Raw genomic sequence first — 19,563 nt, 5'->3', positions numbered from 1 at the left:
CTGGATCGAGTATGCCTCCAGGGGTGGTAGTCTATCGGCCGGCTAGGGAGCAGTTCAGGAGATATTTAGTGAGTTGTTATGAGAAATTAAAGAGTGTTTCTCAACCTCTGAAGCAAACCAAAGAGAGATACAGGTAACCTGCTTAAGATTGGAGATGAATATGTTAAGTCTGGCCCAGCGCACGATGCGTTAGAAAGTAGGGTTTAAGAGCTAAGTTTAACTGTGAGCAGGAGCACGCAAGAGGTAGCTTAGCTGAGGCACAGGGTAAAGGAGCGGTCAGAGAAACTGGAGAGAATAGAGAACAGCTCAAGAAGGAATAACATCAGAATCTTGGATTTTAAGGAAGGTGTGGAGGGGGTTGATGTTAAGCTCAGGTGACCTCCTCTATAGATTTAGAAGCTGAAATGAAAAGAGTACGTTGGGACCCCTTTATGCTGAATCCAAGGCATAAGAAGCCTAAGAAGATACTGGTTTCAGTCATTCATAGTCAAAGAGAAAATCCTATGCATTGCCTTAAAGGAAAAGTCTTTGCAGGTTGAAGGACTCACATTCAAAATTAGGTCCGATATCTCTCGTGCCACCGAAGACAGATGGTTGGATGGAGTACACGTAAGGAGGACCTTAGAAGAATGGGGGTGGTGGTTCAGCTACGGTTCCCATGAGTCCTGAAGGTTACGTGGGCTAACAAAATGCACAAATCCCTGGAAGAGGTGGATAACTTTATAGCCCAGAATGCAACCGGGGGCAAGTAAGTGTTATTTCAGGGAGAGAACTAAATGTTACACAATTGGTTCCCATAGGTATAAGCTTGAATTGGCATAGAATGCCAGGAGGTAGGAGTGGGAGGGTTCCATGGGAAAGGGGGGGGGGCACACGCAGTGGGAGCATAGGGAGAAGTAGAAACAAATGTCCTCATTTAGTTTAGGCAGGGTCACAATCACTGGTGGTAATTTGGTTAAGAGAAGTTCTGGGGATTATTGGGGCGGGGATGATCAGCAGAGGGGTGAACAACTTTCAATTTTGTGTTGGATTGTTAACGGGTTGTGGGTAAGGAGGAGACAGCGTTTAGGTCTTCAATACCTGGGAGAGAGTTCGGCTCAAGTCATTTTGCTGAAGGAGACTCATTTATTGAAGCCAGAGTGCATGAACCTTTTGGCAAAGCAAAGGTGGGTGGAGAGAGCAGGGCCTACAAATCAGCAAAATGATACAAAGAGGATAGCCACACTGGTTAAGGTGAAAGCAGAGGTGGAATTGGTGAAATATAAAGTTGACGAGGGCAGGCGTTGGATAGTAGTAGAGATTAAGGTTCGGTAGAGCATGTATACTATAGCTAGTTATTATGGCCCGAACGTGGAATATGTTTAAATCATTGTCCAACCTTTTCTCTATTTTGGTAAAATTCATAGGCCCTGTCATCTTAGGTGGGGATTTTAACATCTTACTGGACATTAATTAACTTAGATAGGTCCTTGGTCCGCACGCAAATTAGCTCGCCTAAGACAAGGAATCACTTTGTATTAATGCTGCAAACATCTATACCTCTGCGATCCGTGGTAAAGGGGAGCCGTAGGAATTATTCCTTCTATAGCAAGAAGAATGGTCACTATTCAAGGATTTACTAATTTGTAATAGATTGTGGTGAGGTAGAAATAATTATGGCTATAGAGCATCTCCCTATCCGCATATCTGAACAAGTGGCTTTATTGATAAAACTTGCAGCTAAGAAGGTGGACTGTTAATAGAAGATAATTTATCCAGCCGGGAATAATGCAGGAGATTGAGAAGGGCTTGGGCAATTACTTTGGGAGGAATATGGCATCTGCCCCCATTCATATAGTGTGGGATCCATTTAATGCCTGTTTAAGGAGGGGCACTGAAGAGCTCCTCGATCACTTGGAACAGGAGAGAAAGGCTGTAGGTACTAGAGACAGAAAAGGAGATTGCTATAATAGAAACAGAACTGAAAGCAATTCATATTCGGGGAGAGCAGGAAAAGTCTGGAAAGAAAGTTAGAGGATCTGCAACTGAAGTTTAAGCTGAAGTTGGAGGAGAAAGTATTACAGCAGTGGGAAGCTAGGTATTACAGCAGTGGGGGCTAGTAAGTTGAGGGAATATGAGCAGGGTGAGAGCTGCAGAAAGCTGTTTGCTTGGAAGGCTAGGATGGATGGAACGTGAAATAATATTATGAGGATAATGGATGAAGGAGGAGGATAGGATGGTGGAGGGTACAGAAGGGATAGCATGGGTTTTTTATACGTTTTTCCAGGATCTGTATTCAGAAAATCTTGAGGTGGACGAGTAGAAGCTGGGTAATTGGTTGCTGGATAAGCATCTGCCTACACTTACTCTTGAGCAGCAACAATCTTTGAGCAGTGAAAAGACTGGGAATGAAATTTTGACTGCAGGTAAAATGATTAAGAAGGAAAGCTACAGCCCCGGACAGGATCCCAAATGAGTTTTACATTCTGTTGCAAGAGGTAGAGATCTCGCTCTGGCTAGAATTGTTTAATGCCGCTCTATTGAGGGGCTCCATCCTACCAGAGTCCTGGGATGAGGTAGTCATCTCGCCGATTTTAAAACCGGGTAAGAACCCCACACAGTGTCAGTCATATCGCCCGATATCACTGTTGAACTGTGATTATAAAGTCTTTACGAGCCATGCGGCAACCCGTATTGCAAGGTAGTGGGGAGTTTAATTAACAATGACCAGAACGGCTTCCTAACCAGGAAGCAAATGAGAGAGTTGACACACACTCTAATTTGTTCAATAGACCTTGCCACAATTCAACAAACTCCTCTGTGAATTGAAACCCTTGATGCGGCCAAAGCTTTTAACCGTGCTGACTGGAAATATATGGCAGGTACACTAAAGAACTTCGGTATTGGGGAGGAGATCTGGAATGTGCGGAGTAAGATTTACAGTGTGCCACGCACCCGGGTGTTAGTTAATGGCAGTCTCACTTACCCAGTCAAGATATGTAGTGAGACTAGACAGGGTCGCCCTCTGTCTATCCTCTGTGATTTATACATTGAACCCCTGGTGCAAAGTTTGAGGTTAAATACTGAAATAAGTCCATTTATAGAGAAAACCTTATCCAGAAAGATAGCTTTATATGCTGACGATATGATGTTGTATACCTCAAATGTTGAAGCCGACATACCATACTTAATGGCAGAGGTGAAGTCTTTTGGGAAGCGGTCTGGTCATGAAATAAATGAAACCTAAAACGAGAATGGTATTGAACCAGGATCATCGGGATATTCAGAGCTCGAAAGAACTAAGATATCTGGGGTTAACAATATTGCATGCTCTGGAGAGGGCCCCCTCTGTGAACTTAGAGAAAGTACTTAAGGAAGTTGATGCAATCCTAAAAAGCTGGCAGAATCTCACCCTCACCCTGCATGGCCGAGTAAACCTGGTTAAAATGTCTACCTTACCCAAATTCTCATGTCTCTTTGATAATATTTTGCTAGATTTCCAAAGGAAATCTCTCATCCAAATATAATGAAGTTTCATATCTTTTCTATGGACCAGCAAGGGGGTCAGACTGTAGGGAACGATAGACTGGGGCTCCCGGATTTTCAATTGTACTGCTGGGCTTATGAACTGACGAATAGGAGGATGCTGCAGCTTCGCCCGATAGTTTGTTAGTGGGCCTTTTGTACAACGCTATGCTAAACAATTTGTCCGAGGGTGGCTTCATGTATACGTTCGGAACCCCTAAAAGTTTCAAGAAAGTGCGGCTGAAGTGCTGAACGCTGCGGCTAAAATGTGGTACTGGGTTCGGTCACTCCAGGGGATTCTGCACTATAGCAAGTGGTCACCAGTGTGGGACTCACCAGGGACTCCGGAGTGTCTGCTGGACAGCTTGGCAAGACCCCTGAGGGAGCCCGGAACCTTGTACTAAGGGGGGGGGGGGGATAGTTGGTGGAAGGGGGAAAGGGCTTCTCTCTGGATACTTGAAAGGAGTTGACTAATGGGGCGCTTTCCAAGTTTAAGTTTTGTCAGATAACCGCTTGGCTTAGAAACCAGGGGTGGACTGGTGCTGAGCTAAACCCCATAGAAAACGATCTTCAGGAACCAAAACTAAGAAAGGAGATATCATGCATCTTCTGGCAGCTGCAGAAGAATACATGAGAACCCCTCATCTGGTCTGGGAAGGATACTTGTAACAGTTGGGGCAACTATCTATCAGCATGCTGCTTTATTCTGTGATTAAATCTGCTGCATTAAGGAGAAACCACTTCTTCACCCTACACAGAGACTATAGGAACCGTTAAAATTGGCTAAGATAAGAGAAGGTGGAGGATTCAAATGTGAGCGGTGTGGAGTTCAAGAGGTAGACAACGTCCATATGTTTGCCAGCTTTGCTGCTCTGAACGGTTTCTGGATGGATGTGGGTAAGACAATCTCTAACATCTTGGGACTGGAAGCGGAGGCAAGACTCACCTTGATTATGTTTGGTATGCTAAAGCGAGGATCCGAATCTGGGGGTCCCTCGAAATTACAAAGTATGTTAATATTTTATCTGGTACTTATGGCTAGGAGGGAGATATTGAAAGCATGGTGTCAACCCTCAACCCCAACCTGGCGGACTTGGTGGAACAAAGTGAGATATTTTAGGGAAGTGGATAATAAGATCAATCGGAGTAAGAGTAAGGCAGAATTTAGGACATTTTGGAACTTGTTGGAAATTGATGGAAGACCATGATGTCGGATGATAACACCCCTTGATCAGCTTTTGATACATGGTTCCAGGTGGCACCTTTGGTCATGTATGGACTGAAAATTTAACCAGACATAAGCACGAGGGGCAGACGAGATCAAGAGGGTGCTTATCCGAGGCGATACGAGGACAAAACAAAAAGGTGTATATGCATGTAGTTTTGTTCCAACAGTAATTTTGACTGGAAAGGCCTCTTTTAATTTGCCTAGGGTTTTGGCCCCCTTGGAAGTATCTTTAATAAATGGGGCTGGAGTGAAAATATTGGCTTTCACTGAACTAATACAGACCCAGAGTGGAAAGACGGGCCCAGGAAGAGAGAACGAAAGAGGGAAGCAGGGGGCTACAGAGTATGACACCAGGAATGGGCAACACACCATACCAGAGAGACATTGCATGGAGCGCTGGCAGACACAGTCTGAGTTTTATTTCCTATTTACAGCGATGCATAGGCGGCATCGAAGTAATTTATGTGTGTGCTGGCTTTCATGCTGTATTGGGGGAGGGGCGTGTGTGCGTGTGTGTGTGTGTAGGTTGCATGTCACATTTGGTTGGTGTACGATTCAGGATTAATTGCAATGTGGCATGAATGTGCATGGTGTTCATATTGTATTTGCCGCTGTGCTGCCTGCAATGACTAGTCATGAGGGCATTTTGTGTGTTCCACTGACAGAGTGGCATGGGTTGTGTGGTAATCCTATCTTAGTGTGTTATGCACAATTTAACATTCATATGCTTGCTGTGTGTTGCAATGTAACGTGTGACATGAGGTTACTGGATGTGTGCCATGCAGAGCATCATGTGTAGCATTGTCATGTGTATCGTGACATGGCCATACTTGGTATGGCATTGCATGTCATGCGAAAATCGACAGACACATAGGCAGACAAGGACCAACAGGCCGGCCCTCTCGGCCCGTTTATGATGCACAAACTCTTTATGACCCCCCCCCCCCTCTTCCCATGCCTTTTTGCATTACTTTAAACTTTTGGCTTCTACCACTCATACTTCAAAGTTGTGCCCTTCAATGACTACTTTGCTTAGAAAGGAAATAATATAGCTCCAGAACTTGTACCTTTTACACTACCCCTCCACATCACTCGCATTGGTCTTTTGTCGTAGTCTCCGGGTCCACACAAACACGACGGTTCTTCGAATCTATGTTTTTTTTTATTTAAGGTCTGGGTTCTCTCTGCCTCTGTACTGTAATCCAGTTAATGGATTTGGATATTAATATTCAGAGGATTATTTGTTTTAGCTTTCTACCTTCCCATCGCTCATCTATCAATCCCACTACTATTTCTTTATCCTTCTGCAGAAGATCTGGTAAAGTGCCTGTGCCATTGTTAGTCCAGAAGTTGGCAGTTCTTCTCATGCAGCCTCTGAAATTGAACACAGGGGTTATGGGGGCAGGAGTAAAGCATGTTTTTGTGTTTTCTGAGGTGTGATGGATTTTAAAAGGATCCAAACAAAAGGAGAAGGCGGGAGAACTGTTTCAGGATGGCAACCTTTTCAAGTTCAAGTGCTTCTCTATGCAGTTTTGTAGACAGTCCTTCTGTGGGGTGATGCCCCCTCACTGCAGAGTAGTCTCAAACCTGCAGCACCCACAACAGAGGCACAAAGAGGTGTGAACTATCTGCATCTAGCTACGAACAGCCACAAAGATGGTGATCAGGGAAGAGAGAAAAGGCAGGTCTCACCTAAAGGACCCTTCTCACCCTGAACAGACCACAGCCTCCTTCACCACCACTATCTACCACGTGGCAGTGCTAGAGGAAGCACCTAAGTGAATTTCTATAGGAGCATTGTTTCCTTTGTTCTCACTTCACTGTCAAGGTCTCCTCCCTCCTGCATCCCGAGACACTTCCACTGCCTGGGAAAATAATTTCACCCCCAACTTGTGCACTGAAACATTACTGGGACGTCCAAAAATGAACCCACAGGCCTTTATCACTCTGCTTCGCTTATTCATATACAGCATATACTACAATAGTCACACATTCACAACATACACATGGGCAGGATTACATGGCAAAACATGGCATAAACCTGTCTGCGCATTGGAGAGAAACACTCAGACAGGACCAAAAAAACTATTTACATAATAGTGAGGGAAAACCTTTAAATAAGACCTTCTCGTTTTCTGTGTCAACTCTTCTTTTGCATCATAGAGACCTTGTACTCCAGAATATGCTTAAAAGAGCTGCCATAGGCTTGGCACACAACAGGTTTTAAATGATGTGTGCAGTCTGAATCACAAGTTTAAGCTGTCTGCCCCGGATACTAAGCACTATGTATAATATTGTTTCTCTCTACAGCCAACATTCCGCTACTGCTTGCGGACTCAGAAAGCCTTCTCCCACTATACTCCTAACCTCTGCATGCAAAATTGACCTTGACCTACTTCTACTTCATTCCTCTCCTTTCTTTCTACAGTGACCCTTTTCTTACCTCCCATCCTCTGCATACCTTCTATTCCAAAGAATAGCCTGCTCTCAGTCTCATGCATGTCTGCCTCAATCCTCCTCATTGCAATTCTGCAATTGACTGATACCTCATTTCATAGTTCACAACCTCTCCTCTTTAAAACCCTATCCTTGGAATCTAATTTTTTTTTTAATTCCATTTTGGAAAAAAAAAATATTACACGGCAGACACAGTGGTACTTTGTTGGGTGTGCTTCCGATCCCTACCAGGAAAGCAAAAAAATGGGAGTGCTGATTGATGACAAACTTAACTTTGAAGACCAAGTTAATTCAGTTGTCTCTGCCACTACATTTGCTCTTAGAACTTGCAAGAAAATCCTACAGTTTCTTCCTAAGGAAAATTAACGTACTGTAATGACTGCACTAACTATGTCGAGGTTGGACTATTGTAACAGCCTTTACCTTAACATTCAGGAGTGACTACTGCATAGACTTCAACTTCTACAAAACTCGGCCGCCAGATTGCTCACTGGGACGGTAAAATTTGCTTCTGTCTCCGGGCATATCAGAAGACTTCACTGGTTACCCGTTAAAAAACGAGTGCAGTTCATGTCGCTCTGCACTGTTTACAAAGCTCTTCAGGGCACCGGTCCAGAGTATCTGAAGCAGCAGTTTCAGTGGTACGTTCCCGTCAGATCACTTCGTTCTTTGGGCGCAAAATTGGTAACAGTCCCCATCTCTAAAAAAGCTAGCTGGGGAGGTAGGAGTTTCTTGGCAGTGCACCTGAATGGAATGCCCTCCCACTCCATCTTCGAAACTGTTCTGCTCTATTGGCATTCAGGAAAGCCTTAAAACTTGGATTTTTGGCGTTTAAATTGGGGCTCATATGTCAGGTCTTTTTGGGGGAGGTTGTAGATAACGACAGGACACCTTTGGGTAGCAGTTTGCGCTTTAAAAATATTAATAACATAACTTCAATTTTAGTGTACATTGCGGGCAGAGGATAAACATACCTTAGTCCAGAACCCTGTAAGGTATTCCATTATTACAAGACAGCAACGTAAATGGTGTACAGATTGACAGTGCTCATTGATTGATTAATTGCAAACAGGATCAAACTTGTAAAAGGTATCCCATTTAATGATACAGCCTTCGTGATGTCACAGCAATATCGCCATGTGGCGTCGTCTAGCGCCACCCCAAGAACGTTTTGCCATTCCAGTCTGGCTTTAGTGCAGTGATTTTTACCGGTAGTCCTGTGATATATATTGTATATGTTAGAAACTATTTTACTAGAAGAGTCTGATAGTAGTAACAGGAAGAAGGAGGCCATCTCTGGGTGTTCCAGCATGTCGTCCTAGAGAATCCCTCGCAATGCCTGCCTAAGTCTGTGGAAATGGAACCACACAAGCGGCGTGTGATCATGGGCCTCCGATTCGATTGCAGCCCAGTTTCGAGTCGCGCCATCCGAGATCAAGTCTCCTATTTTAGTGAGAGTAACAGAAGCCAGGGCGCAAACCACCTCCCTCTCGTAGCATAGCAGTAGCCAGTAACACCATTCCACCGGGGTCAGAGGTCAATATAGGACAGTGCCCGCCTGCCGTTTCAACAAATGCCATGCATGAGTGAAGAATTCACAGAATCTAAAATACCCGATCGTCTGCTTGGGGGATGGAACAGCATTGATGGGAGGTCGCCACCGCTACTGTTTCAATCTGCAGATGTGGGGGGCCGGCCTGCTCTTGGAGCCAGTGATAGGCGTGCGAGCCCTGCGCCACTGCCCTGGAATCTCACATTATCTAATCTCTGCCAGCCTATCTATTTCGATTCATAAGGGGGTGGTGATGGACAGAGTATCTGAATTAAGCAGAACACTCCTTCCCAGTCAAAAGATCAGGGCTTGATCCATCACCGTTTTTTAGCTCACTGCACCATCCCAGTTCAGAACCTGGCTACATGCAAATTAGTCTGACCCTGGCCCAGTGCATCATGGGAACAGGGCAGACCAAACTACCAAGCCAATTCTTTACTGGAAAGGAAACAAGCTTCCGGGGACCGGTTTCTGGCATTACAGCCGTCTTCGGCCCGGCTTGCTTGAATCCTGATGGTGCAGTGAGCAAGGGACTCACATCTGAGCATAACCTTCCACACTTGTGGTGGCGAAAACGATTCATAAGGGGGTGGTGATGGACAGAGTATCTGAATTAAGCAGAACACTCCTTCCCAGTCAAAAGATCAGGGCTTGATCCATCAACGTTTTTTAGCTCACTGCACCATCCCAGTTCAGAACCTGGCTACATGCAAATTAGTCTGACCCTGGCCCAGTGCATCATGGGAACAGGGCAGACCAAACTACCAAGCCAATTCTTTACTGGAAAGGAAACAAGCTTCCGGGGACCGGTTTCTGGCATTACAGCCGTCTTCGGCCCGGCTTGCTTGAATCCTGATGGTGCAGTGAGCAAGGGACTCACATCTGAGCATACCCTTCCACACTTGTGGTGGCCAAAACGATTCATAAGGGGGTGGTGATGGACAGAGTATCTGAATTAAGCAGAACACTCCTTCCCAGTCAAAAGATCAGGGCTTGATCCATCACCGTTTTTTAGCTCACTGCACCATCCCAGTTCAGAACCTGGCTACATGCAAATTAGTCTGACCCTGGCCCAGTGCATCATGGGAACAGGGCAGACCAAACTACCAAGCCAACTCAGATACTCTGTCCATCACCACCCCCTTTTTGAAATTATTTTGGCCACCATGAGTGTGGAAGGGTATGCTCAGACATGAGTCCCTTGCTCATTGCACCATCAAGATTCAAGCAAGCCGGGCCAAAGACGGCTGTAATGCCAGAAACCGGTCCCCGGAAGCTTGTTTCCTTTCCAGTGAAGAATTGGCTTGGTAGTTTGGTCTGCCCTGTTCCCATGATGCACTGGGCCAGGGACAGACTAATTTGCATATAGCCAGGTTCTGAACTGGGATGGTGCAGTGAGCTAAAAAACGGTGATGGATCAAGCCCTGATCTGTTGACTGGGTAGGAGTGTTCTGATTAACTCAGATACTCTGTCCATCACCACCCCCTTTTTGAAATTATTTTGGCCACCATGAGTGTGGAAGGGTATGCTCAGACATGAGTCCCTTGCTCATTGCACCATCAAGATTCAAGCAAGCCGGGCCGAAGACGGCTGTAATGCCAGAAACCGGTCCCCGGAAGCTTGTTTCCTTTCCAGTGAAGAATTGGCTTGGTAGTTTGGTCTGCCCTGTTCCCATGATGCACTGGGCCAGGGACAGACTAATTTGCATATAGCCAGGTTCTGAACTGGGATTGTGCAGTGAGCTAAAAAACGGTGATGGATCAAGCCCTGATCTGTTGACTGGGTAGGAGTGTTCTGATTAACTCAGATACTCTGTCCATCACCACCCCCTTTTTGAAATTAGCCTATCTATCTCAGCAACCATTCACCTGAAACCACATAGCCCCATGAAGGATCACACCAACCTGGTATTAATATATCACAAAGATAATGAAATAAACGCATGCAGTTTTTATTGACAGCATATTACTAATCACAATAACAATGGACTAACCACTAATTTTGGGATCCGGAGTATCGTGCTGCTTGCCGTAAAGCGCTCCAATGCCTTGTCTGGGGTAGTAAGAGCTATATAAATCCAATTAAAAATTTCCCTTATTATTTTATCAACTTATCTTAACCCCTACGTACATTAGTGGTCATACCTTAGATCAGTTCTGATCTATCAAGCTGGTTATTTCCAAGCTTCAAGTCTCTCCCTGCTGTTGACAGATCACTCCATAAACCAATGGAAATCCCTCTCCTCTCCAATACGTTTAAGCACTCCAAAGAGCTTGCATCTATCTGCAATTGAAAATTAGCTAAATTAATCAATACACTAACGACCTCAAAAGGTTACACTTATTCCTCAACTCATCAGAAGAAGCCCGTGATTCAACATTTGATTCTTGGCTTTACGCGGCAGGGGACTCTCAACTTCCTCCATTTAGAAAAGGGATTACTAAATGCAGGAAATCGGCCGCACGGTTCTCTCTTGAACTTAATATAGAATGAGAATTGAGGAGTTTTTTTTTATTTATTTCTAAACATAAACATAAAGCTGAATTGTCTGTTTGTAAATCACTATCACTATTTTAGGTATAACATGGATAAAATCACTACTATTAGGAACGAGACCGATAAAGGATGCCTTCCGATAGCCACCACTGAAATTAGTTCTAGCACTTATCGCCTTGTGGTATTTTCACAATTTTTCTATTGTTTCCTTAGTAAAATCAGGCTCTGCTTTAGCCTCTTTGTATTCAACCAGATTGGCAGATGACCATTTCCCCTCCTTTCTTGCTTCTAAATATTTTCCTGGTACGAGGTACTCCATCATATTCATTTTTTGTTGCCTCTGCAATTTCTCTACTAAAAAACAGATTCAGATATGAAAAATTATTTCTCTATTTTTCTATTTTTTTTATTCTACAATCCTGGTAACCCTGTATCCCTATCGCAAAGCAAATAAGCTCCCATCTACCTAGTGATAATTTAGTAAGCTCCTTTCAGGCAGGTTTCCATCCTGCTCAGAGCATGGAATGAGAAATGTTGACATCTGCGATAATCTCAGATCGGGAGCTAGAATCGGACCACACTACTATCTTGGTCCTATTGAGCATCACTGCCACCTCTGAGAAGGTTGACCATGCCATCTTGCTGGCCCAGTTTAGGGATGCTGGCATTGATGGGTTAACCTTTACAGTGGTTATAACCTTTCCCTAAGGGCACACTCCAGCAGTAAAACTGGCTTTTTAAGGCTAGCAAGCTACAAGTATGGTGTGTCTAGGGGCTCTTCACTTTCACATCAACATTAGACCTCTGCCCAATGAGCATTCAGAAGTAGGAATCTGATAATACATGGATGCCAATGACACACAACTACTGGTGCATTCAGACAATAATCCTGCATCCCATCAAAAATTCCAAAAGACCATGAAATATATCTACCGCATGTTAGGTAGTGACAAAGTGAAGCTATATGTTGATAAAACCAATTTGTTGGTAACGGCAGAGGTGTCACTTGGTTTGATTCTGATTGGCCACCTGAGATGGGCTCCCAATATCATCTTTGTCAAATTTGGTGAAACATTAAGGGGTAAAAATTGATCAAGAACTCTAGAAAGCCAAGTTTCTTCTGGGTTTCTGCTTGTTCTTACAATCGCCGACTCTTAAGAAAGATTATGCTAATCCTATCCTCTTAGGGAAAAGGTTTGAATATTTCCTAACTTTTTGCCTTTCGCTCAGTCTAAGTCAATTCATAATATCCTGGCCTTCCTCAGCACTTATTACTGAAACTTCAGCCAATTCAGAATGTAGCACCTTCCCTCATACTAGGAGCTCCTGGTTTTGCACATGCCACTTCCTTTTTTTCAAGCTGCACTGGCTACTCATTAAACAAAGGACTGTTTTAATATCTCCATGTATTGTCTACAATGCCATTCATGAGTATTCTCCAGCATTCCACCAAGGTCTGTTTTATGAATACTATCTTATGAGACCCCTCTAATATTCTGCTGCTAACTTATAGAAGTTAGTTGGCGACTGCAGATTTGTCATTTTTACTTCTAAACACTGGACTGGTATTACAAACTCACTCAAATATGAAAATTCCTTTTTTTCAGACATTCGCTCAAGACTTGGCTTTTCCATCAATGCCTGTCTTAAATGAGTTAGCTTATTCAGCTACTGCCAATAGCAACTTACAGTTAGCACCAAGGAACCTATGGTGCATGAGCCCGTCTAATTATTTTTAACAACATAGAAAGATAACATAGCTAGAAGTAGTTTGTTGATTTGAGGGAGTAAAGTAAAGGTAAGAAAGGTTTCAAAAGGAGCCTCTAAGTTCCTAATAGTGGTGGTAGGAGGCGTGCGAGTCGAGAAGGGGTAGCCACCTGGTATCCAAACAATGCTGGAAGAATTGCACTTCCTCCCAGGACTGAAAGTTCGTAATGTGGAAATCAGATACACAGTCTCATCTAATGACTGCCTGGGTTACTTAGCATGTGCTGATTTCCCGGCGCCCTACACTGTAGGGTAGGTATGCCTCTGCCCCTGGTGTTGGAGTGAAAGACCCTCTCAATTTTTAGCCACACAGGGGTTCTCATCCCCAAGGACCAAATTAGCGTGGCGGTGTGTTTTGGTACTGGAGCGCACCGAAGACTCTTCTAGAGCCAATCTGCTCTTTCAGAAAATAAAGGTAGCAAAAAAGCAGTGCTCTATATTATGCAACTTCTCAACCTTTAGCCAGACAGGAATTCTCAATTTTCTTGCTTTGGGGATCCTGTTCTCGGATTCCCTGAATTTTGCAAGTACCCAATTGTCCCACTACGCTTCTTTCAAGCATCCCGAATTCTACTGCAGTAATTGTAATGTTCCTTTCTGCTTTGGTTTTAATCCTTTGGATTCCTGTTTCAGCCTGTAGCACAGCATGCAAAAACTATTCATTTAGCTATCCTAAAGTACCTGCAGATTAGAAGGACGAACTGGCTGGTACTTAAATCTTGCTAACCGTGTGCTCTGGAGGTCGAGACTATTCGCCTGTGGAAAGGGTACTGCAACACTGCACCAATTGTCATCAATTGCTTTTGAGGCTTTCCCATTCTGCTCACCTGCACAGACTGTACATTAGGATGTGAAAAGTGCTGGAGCAGTAAAAAGGTTCTTTCACCTTTTTATCTGTCGTCCAGAACAAGTGTACACCGGGCTAAAAATGTGACAGATCTAAAAAGATATCCAAAAGGTGAAATATTGACATTAGTCACTACAGAATTTACTTGGCAAAACAACGTAATTCAGTTTCTTGACACAATTGACTTGTTACATGTCTTTTCTGGAACGTCCCCTAATGCTCTCCAATACTTATCATTAACAAACATCTACAGCCTCTGTCTTCAAATTGTCTTCTACTGAAAAACTATATTGGTGAAGCATGGATTACCACATTAAAATCTCTGGTTAGAATAGGTAAATCTGTTCAGTTAAACATGACTGCTGTAGGTGGTGTACCAAAGTCGCGGATGTGCCCGCAAATGGGAGAAGATATGGGGGCCGTCGTCGTTATACAGGGGTCTGTGATGGGTCCTATGAGGGGTTCTGACTGGGTTTTCTGGGAGGGTTTAGAGACGTACTCCAACGGGCGGAGCGGGTTGTCGACAATATATGTGTACATTGTGTTCCATAAGGTGTCATATGGCCATGTCTGAAACTGCTTTATATGTACACCCTTGAAGTGCTTATTTCTTAAGCTTGTTTTTTTGATTTAATAAAAAGAATCTTTAAAAAAAAAAGTAAAGTTTCAAAGTAAAGGAGTTGTAGAAGGTGAACGTAAATTGTCAAATTATGTAGCAGCTACGGTTACAAACATTCTTATGTTCAATCTGTGTATGATCATCCTACGTAGGTTATTCACTTACCACAAGTTCAGAGTACTGCTCTTAACTATAGAATTAGAAATGCACCTACTTTCAATTCTCCAAGAAGATTCAAATCAGTATTCACTTGGAAAGCAATCCAAATCCCGAATCCACTGATCTTTTGTGGCATGTGGAGTACTGCATGTTAGATGGACAACTAGGGTTTCTAGCACATATTTGTTCCACACACACAATTATTTGTAAGATCGATTTAATTCTACACTTCTACACTTAAGGTTAGGCTATGTGGTAAGATTTCAAAAGAATGCAATGCAAAAAGGCAACTGCTTGTTTATGCTTTGAAGAGTAATATGGTGTGGGCCTGGTTTTTTAGTTATGACTTAACTATCTTGCAGTATGCCAGAGGTCCTATAATTTATCATAGTCAGATGTTTAAGATGTACATGGATGTTCAGGGAAAGATTTAAATAAAAAGAAGTGATCAGGACAAATGTCACATGCCAAGCAAAACAGGGAAAAACTACAAAACATTAGATAGGGCTATATCAAAGGAAAATATGTTACCATGAATCAGTGTGGCGTATGAGGATTTTAACACAAAAATATCTACAAATAAAAGGCAATTTTGCATAATGGCTGTTTTCTGCTGCAATTATGGACAATGGGGCAGTAGGCAATATATTTAATATTTGACCTGAAAAGCACAGAATGAAGAATTATACAACTATTATGTATGAAGTATTCTAAAGATATCACAGGTACTAGCCTATGTATGTGGTTGCAAGTAGTCTCATAAAAAAGCAGCAACATTTTATTGTCACTTGTTGGAACAAACACCCTCTGAACAGATTTGTAAAGCCTGCAAATTCTATCTGACCTATTTTGTCCTCTAGTGCAGTGATTCTCAAACTTGTTACCTCTGTGGAACCCCCACTTAATCATTACTGGACACCAGGGAGACCACATCCTAAGTATTTTCACTGATTTGAACTGCAAAAAATGCACTATAAATACAGAAACAAGCAGTCAAACAAATGATGGAAATGTAGAACTGTACAAAAAAGTACACTCATCGTCCATACAATGTTCTGTTTGATGGACTTACACTTCTCGCACAAATTAATCTGAGGATACTAACTTAATATTTAGCCTGCGATTTCAAATTTCTTCACATTTACAAGACATTTTAAAATGTTAATTTGTATATGTTGCTTCTTTATTCATACACACTTTATTCATCTTTTGATATTATTTCATTCTTTAAGCAGTCACAGATCCCCAGAGTAGGCTTCACGGACCCTGAGGGCTCACCGGTCCACAGGTTAAGAACCACTGCTCTAGTGAACTCAATCTGGAAAATCTACTGGAGGCTCTTCGCATTTGATTAATATGTCTCACTGAGCCTAGCTCTGTTAGAACAAAGTACACACAACTGCATACCCCTACTATATTGAGAGTAGATATGCTCTCCTCTTAGCAGTAGGGAATAACTGCAGTTCTGTGGTAGAGGCTCTCATTTTCATCGCGGATGGGGAGGATGCCCATGACCGTGTAAATGTTTTGTTGAATCTCTCATAACTGGCATTCTCACAAGCATATGTGGCCTGATTGAATTGCCTACATGAGAGGCATGGCTGCACAAGATGGTGCCTCACTTTGCAGGAAGTCCCTGTATCTGTGATAAATGCAACAGCATGCCTGGGCCCCTTATTAGGATTTCCATCCCTAAAACTGGAGTTACCTGATGGCCAGGTTGTAAGGATGGATCACCCAGGGAGCGCATAGTCTTCACCTTGGATAATTTAAGCTTCTCCCTTCCACTTTCCTAGTGTTACGGGCTAAGAATTCGTAGATAGCTAAGTCATCTGGCTGCAACCATCTGACTTGGATACATTTTCTGACTTAATTGCATCTGACTGGAAGAAACGCAACATTTTGCTACAAATGAGCGTATGAAAACTGGACAGAGGGACAAAATTACCTTCTACAGAGCTGTGGAAGATTTTGAATTGATCAAGAAATATGGTTGGGCAAAGCTATTCTCCGACCTCACAGAAGTAGGATAAATGCGGATTCTCTCAGCCCAGCAGTTTGCACTTAGTCTGAGTGTCAAAGAAACCCTGCACTCTAGTAGTGAACAAGAGTTTACCTAGGACAGAACATTTCTTGGTGTCATCTTCCTTCAAAGCCAGCTATCGCCCTCGTACCTTAGAGAATGGTTGCTATAGTGATTTTATTAAATGATGTACAATGCACTCCTATGCTTTAAACAACAAATTTCTCCAGTATTTAAATAATAATCCTAATATGTGCTGTGCTGGAGCGTGCTCGGTCAAAAGACACGTAAACTTGATAAACCGATACACCAAGCAACATTGGTTGTTTGGAAGCAGCACACACTACTGCTATATAATGACAAAAAACCATTGAAGAACCAAAAAATTATATGAAGCCAGAAGGTATCCAAAAGACCTGTTTATCGCAGCAGTCAAAATGCAGTCAAAATAATGCCGGTGGATCATGAGACACTCCTTAAAAAATCGTATGTGTAACAAGATTTCCTACCAGTTTATTGAGCATTAAAAAAATAATTAGCATAACGTTAGAACTACTACAGCTCGAGCCAGAGTTTCGGGGTGTATTTGAAAAGAGACCTCTTTTTGCACATACCAGAAAAAAATATTTTTAAGAAATTGTAACAACACTCAATAAGATTCTCACACAGAAATGGACCGGCATGAAAAGATGTTTCAACTGCATGCATTGCAATATTGTAATCACTGGGAATACACTGATCCAATTACAGGACAGACAATTCAACTAGCACTTTCAGCAGACTGCAACACCAGCCATGTTATTTATTCGATCAAATGTCCTTGCAGACTCATGTATATGGAAAAGATGGAGAGAAAAATTAAAATTTGAAGAGCATGATTCACAATACAAATATCAATTCAAATCTAGCGATCCACTAGACAGAGCATAAACATAATGTAGCAGAACTTCGGTTTCAAGTAGTGGAAGAACTTAGAACCACTCCAGGGATGAACCAATCAAAAATACGGTCCTAAAGAGAAACATTTGGATTAAACAATTAGATACTCTTTCACCAAAGGGATTAAATGACAAATTAGAACTCAGTTGCTTTTTATGACACATTGAGAGACATTAACATCACACACAGTAGGAATAGTGTCTTATTTTAATTCACATATAAAAGCTGACTTCTTCACATTACATCCAACACAACCAAATGATCAACAGCTAGTTTAGAAGTCAGTAATTGAATCTCATAATTATGTCTTTCTTCATTTTCTGTTATATTTCAGCACTTTTCACTCATTTGGTATAGTCTTTTTATTGGGCCGATCACTAGCACTAGTCAGATGTGGGTACTTTAAGCTTGTTTGAAATTGTGGTTATGAACATGTTGGAGAGAAGGAGTCCGTGTTCTTAGAATAGTTTCTCATGATTAAAAAGCACGTCTTAGCTTTAGTGACATAGAAACTTTATTTCTTATTAAGAGAAATCGGAAATATTTACTCTAAGATGGCATGGATTACGGATGCCCAGATTGAGTGGAACATAAAACGCATGTCCTTTCACACGGTCATTGGTTTACTAACTCAGCCTAGACGAGTGAACAGGTAGGGGAAGAAGAAGAAAGAAGAAGAAGAAGAAGAAGAAGAAGAAGAAGAAGAAGAAGAAGCAGATTCTGTCGCGCGCCAACAAAAATTGGAATCGCAATTCGGAGAGAGAGTTATGAGCACCACATGAGAGTCAGGGAGGAGTCAACTTTAGCCTTTAACCCGTTTACCGCTGCGGACATTCCACCGCGGTGCGGGCGTTCTACAGAGTGGGCGGGGCTGCGTCGCCCAACGGCTGTGTGCAGCACCCTGAAGGTAGTGCTCGCGTCAGCCGTTGGCTGACGCGAGCATGGAACGGGTTAAATCATAATTGAGATCGATAGAACAGAATGTGCTCTAGTTGAAATCATACTATGTAACCTGCAGATTGGGTCAGCTACTAATATTGGCTTGGCAGTTTGGAGCATTGACTTTTGTTGGGAACAGAGTGAAACACATCACTCCTGCATGTGAATCACGGAGGTATGTTTATCGTTTATCTTACTATTAATCTCCAAGTTATCAGCACCTAGATGTTCAGTTAGTTTATGACATTTGTCTTGTTTTGGTACAGTTGATCTCAAACAGAAGACTGAAGAATGATAGTTTTATAAATTGGATATTCTTGGATATTTCTTTAGTGAGTTTGTTCAGAGCGTTATATATTTCACCATTGGTGGTTTGTTTTGCCACTCTAACACATTTTTTCATTTGTTTACATATTTTCAAGAATAGGTCACAATTTTTAGCAACCATTATTCGGCTCTTTGCGTTCAATAGATTTGGTCACTTTTGGTTTCTAACAGTACTAGTCTTTTTACGTTATAAATGCAACACAGTAGCATTTCATTTCTGCAACTAACGCTCTTCTAGTTTGGAAAGGAGTCAACGGATAACATCTGTTGCACAAAGAGATTTTCTTATTTTTAACTGTATGCACCAGTTGTGGAGGCCAGGTTGGAGTTGGCCACGGGGAAGGGGGTGGGACAAATGGAGGCGGGGGGGGGGGGGTAAGAGGCCATGCTTGAATGAAGTAGGTGGATGCCCAAATAGTCAATGGACGCAAGAGAATGTTGACATGGGGAATGCATTACGATGGGTGTGATCGTGATATCCTGCAATGTGAAAGGAACCCAAAATGTTGTTCACCAAAGAATATGGTCCTATTAAAAAAAAAAAAGGCATGAGCATATAGTTATGCTGCAGGAGACGAACCTGACATCATAAAAACATAATAAGTTTCAGACAAAATGTGTGTGGGGCGCAGTGGTATGCCAGTTTTATCTCCTCCATTTAAGTCAATGGGGTAACCCAGTTTCCCTCAGAACCTGGGAATTAAC

General features: G+C 42.6%; 1 protein-coding gene across 6 annotated transcripts in view; it reads right to left on the bottom strand.

Annotated features, from left to right (window-relative positions):
• The window catches only part of ZBTB17 (zinc finger and BTB domain containing 17), a 417,671-nt gene that overhangs the window by 376,465 nt on the left and 21,643 nt on the right, over positions 1 to 19,563 (bottom strand). The window contains exon 1 of one of the 6 annotated variants that reach the window (XM_078642539.1): positions 13,833 to 13,849. The exons of 4 other annotated variants lie outside the window; for them this stretch is intronic. The gene's annotated coding sequence lies outside the window, so the exon portion shown is untranslated. Of the gene's footprint in view, positions 1 to 10,886; positions 11,020 to 13,832; positions 13,850 to 19,563 lie in introns of those variants that run through there. One more of the 6 variants, XM_078642538.1, reaches the window with a different exon arrangement.

Source organism: Lissotriton helveticus, chromosome 5_1 (assembly GCF_964261635.1).
Source record: "Lissotriton helveticus chromosome 5_1, aLisHel1.1, whole genome shotgun sequence".
NCBI lineage: Eukaryota > Metazoa > Chordata > Amphibia > Caudata > Salamandridae > Lissotriton > Lissotriton helveticus.
This window is presented reverse-complemented; position numbering and strand designations above follow the sequence as displayed.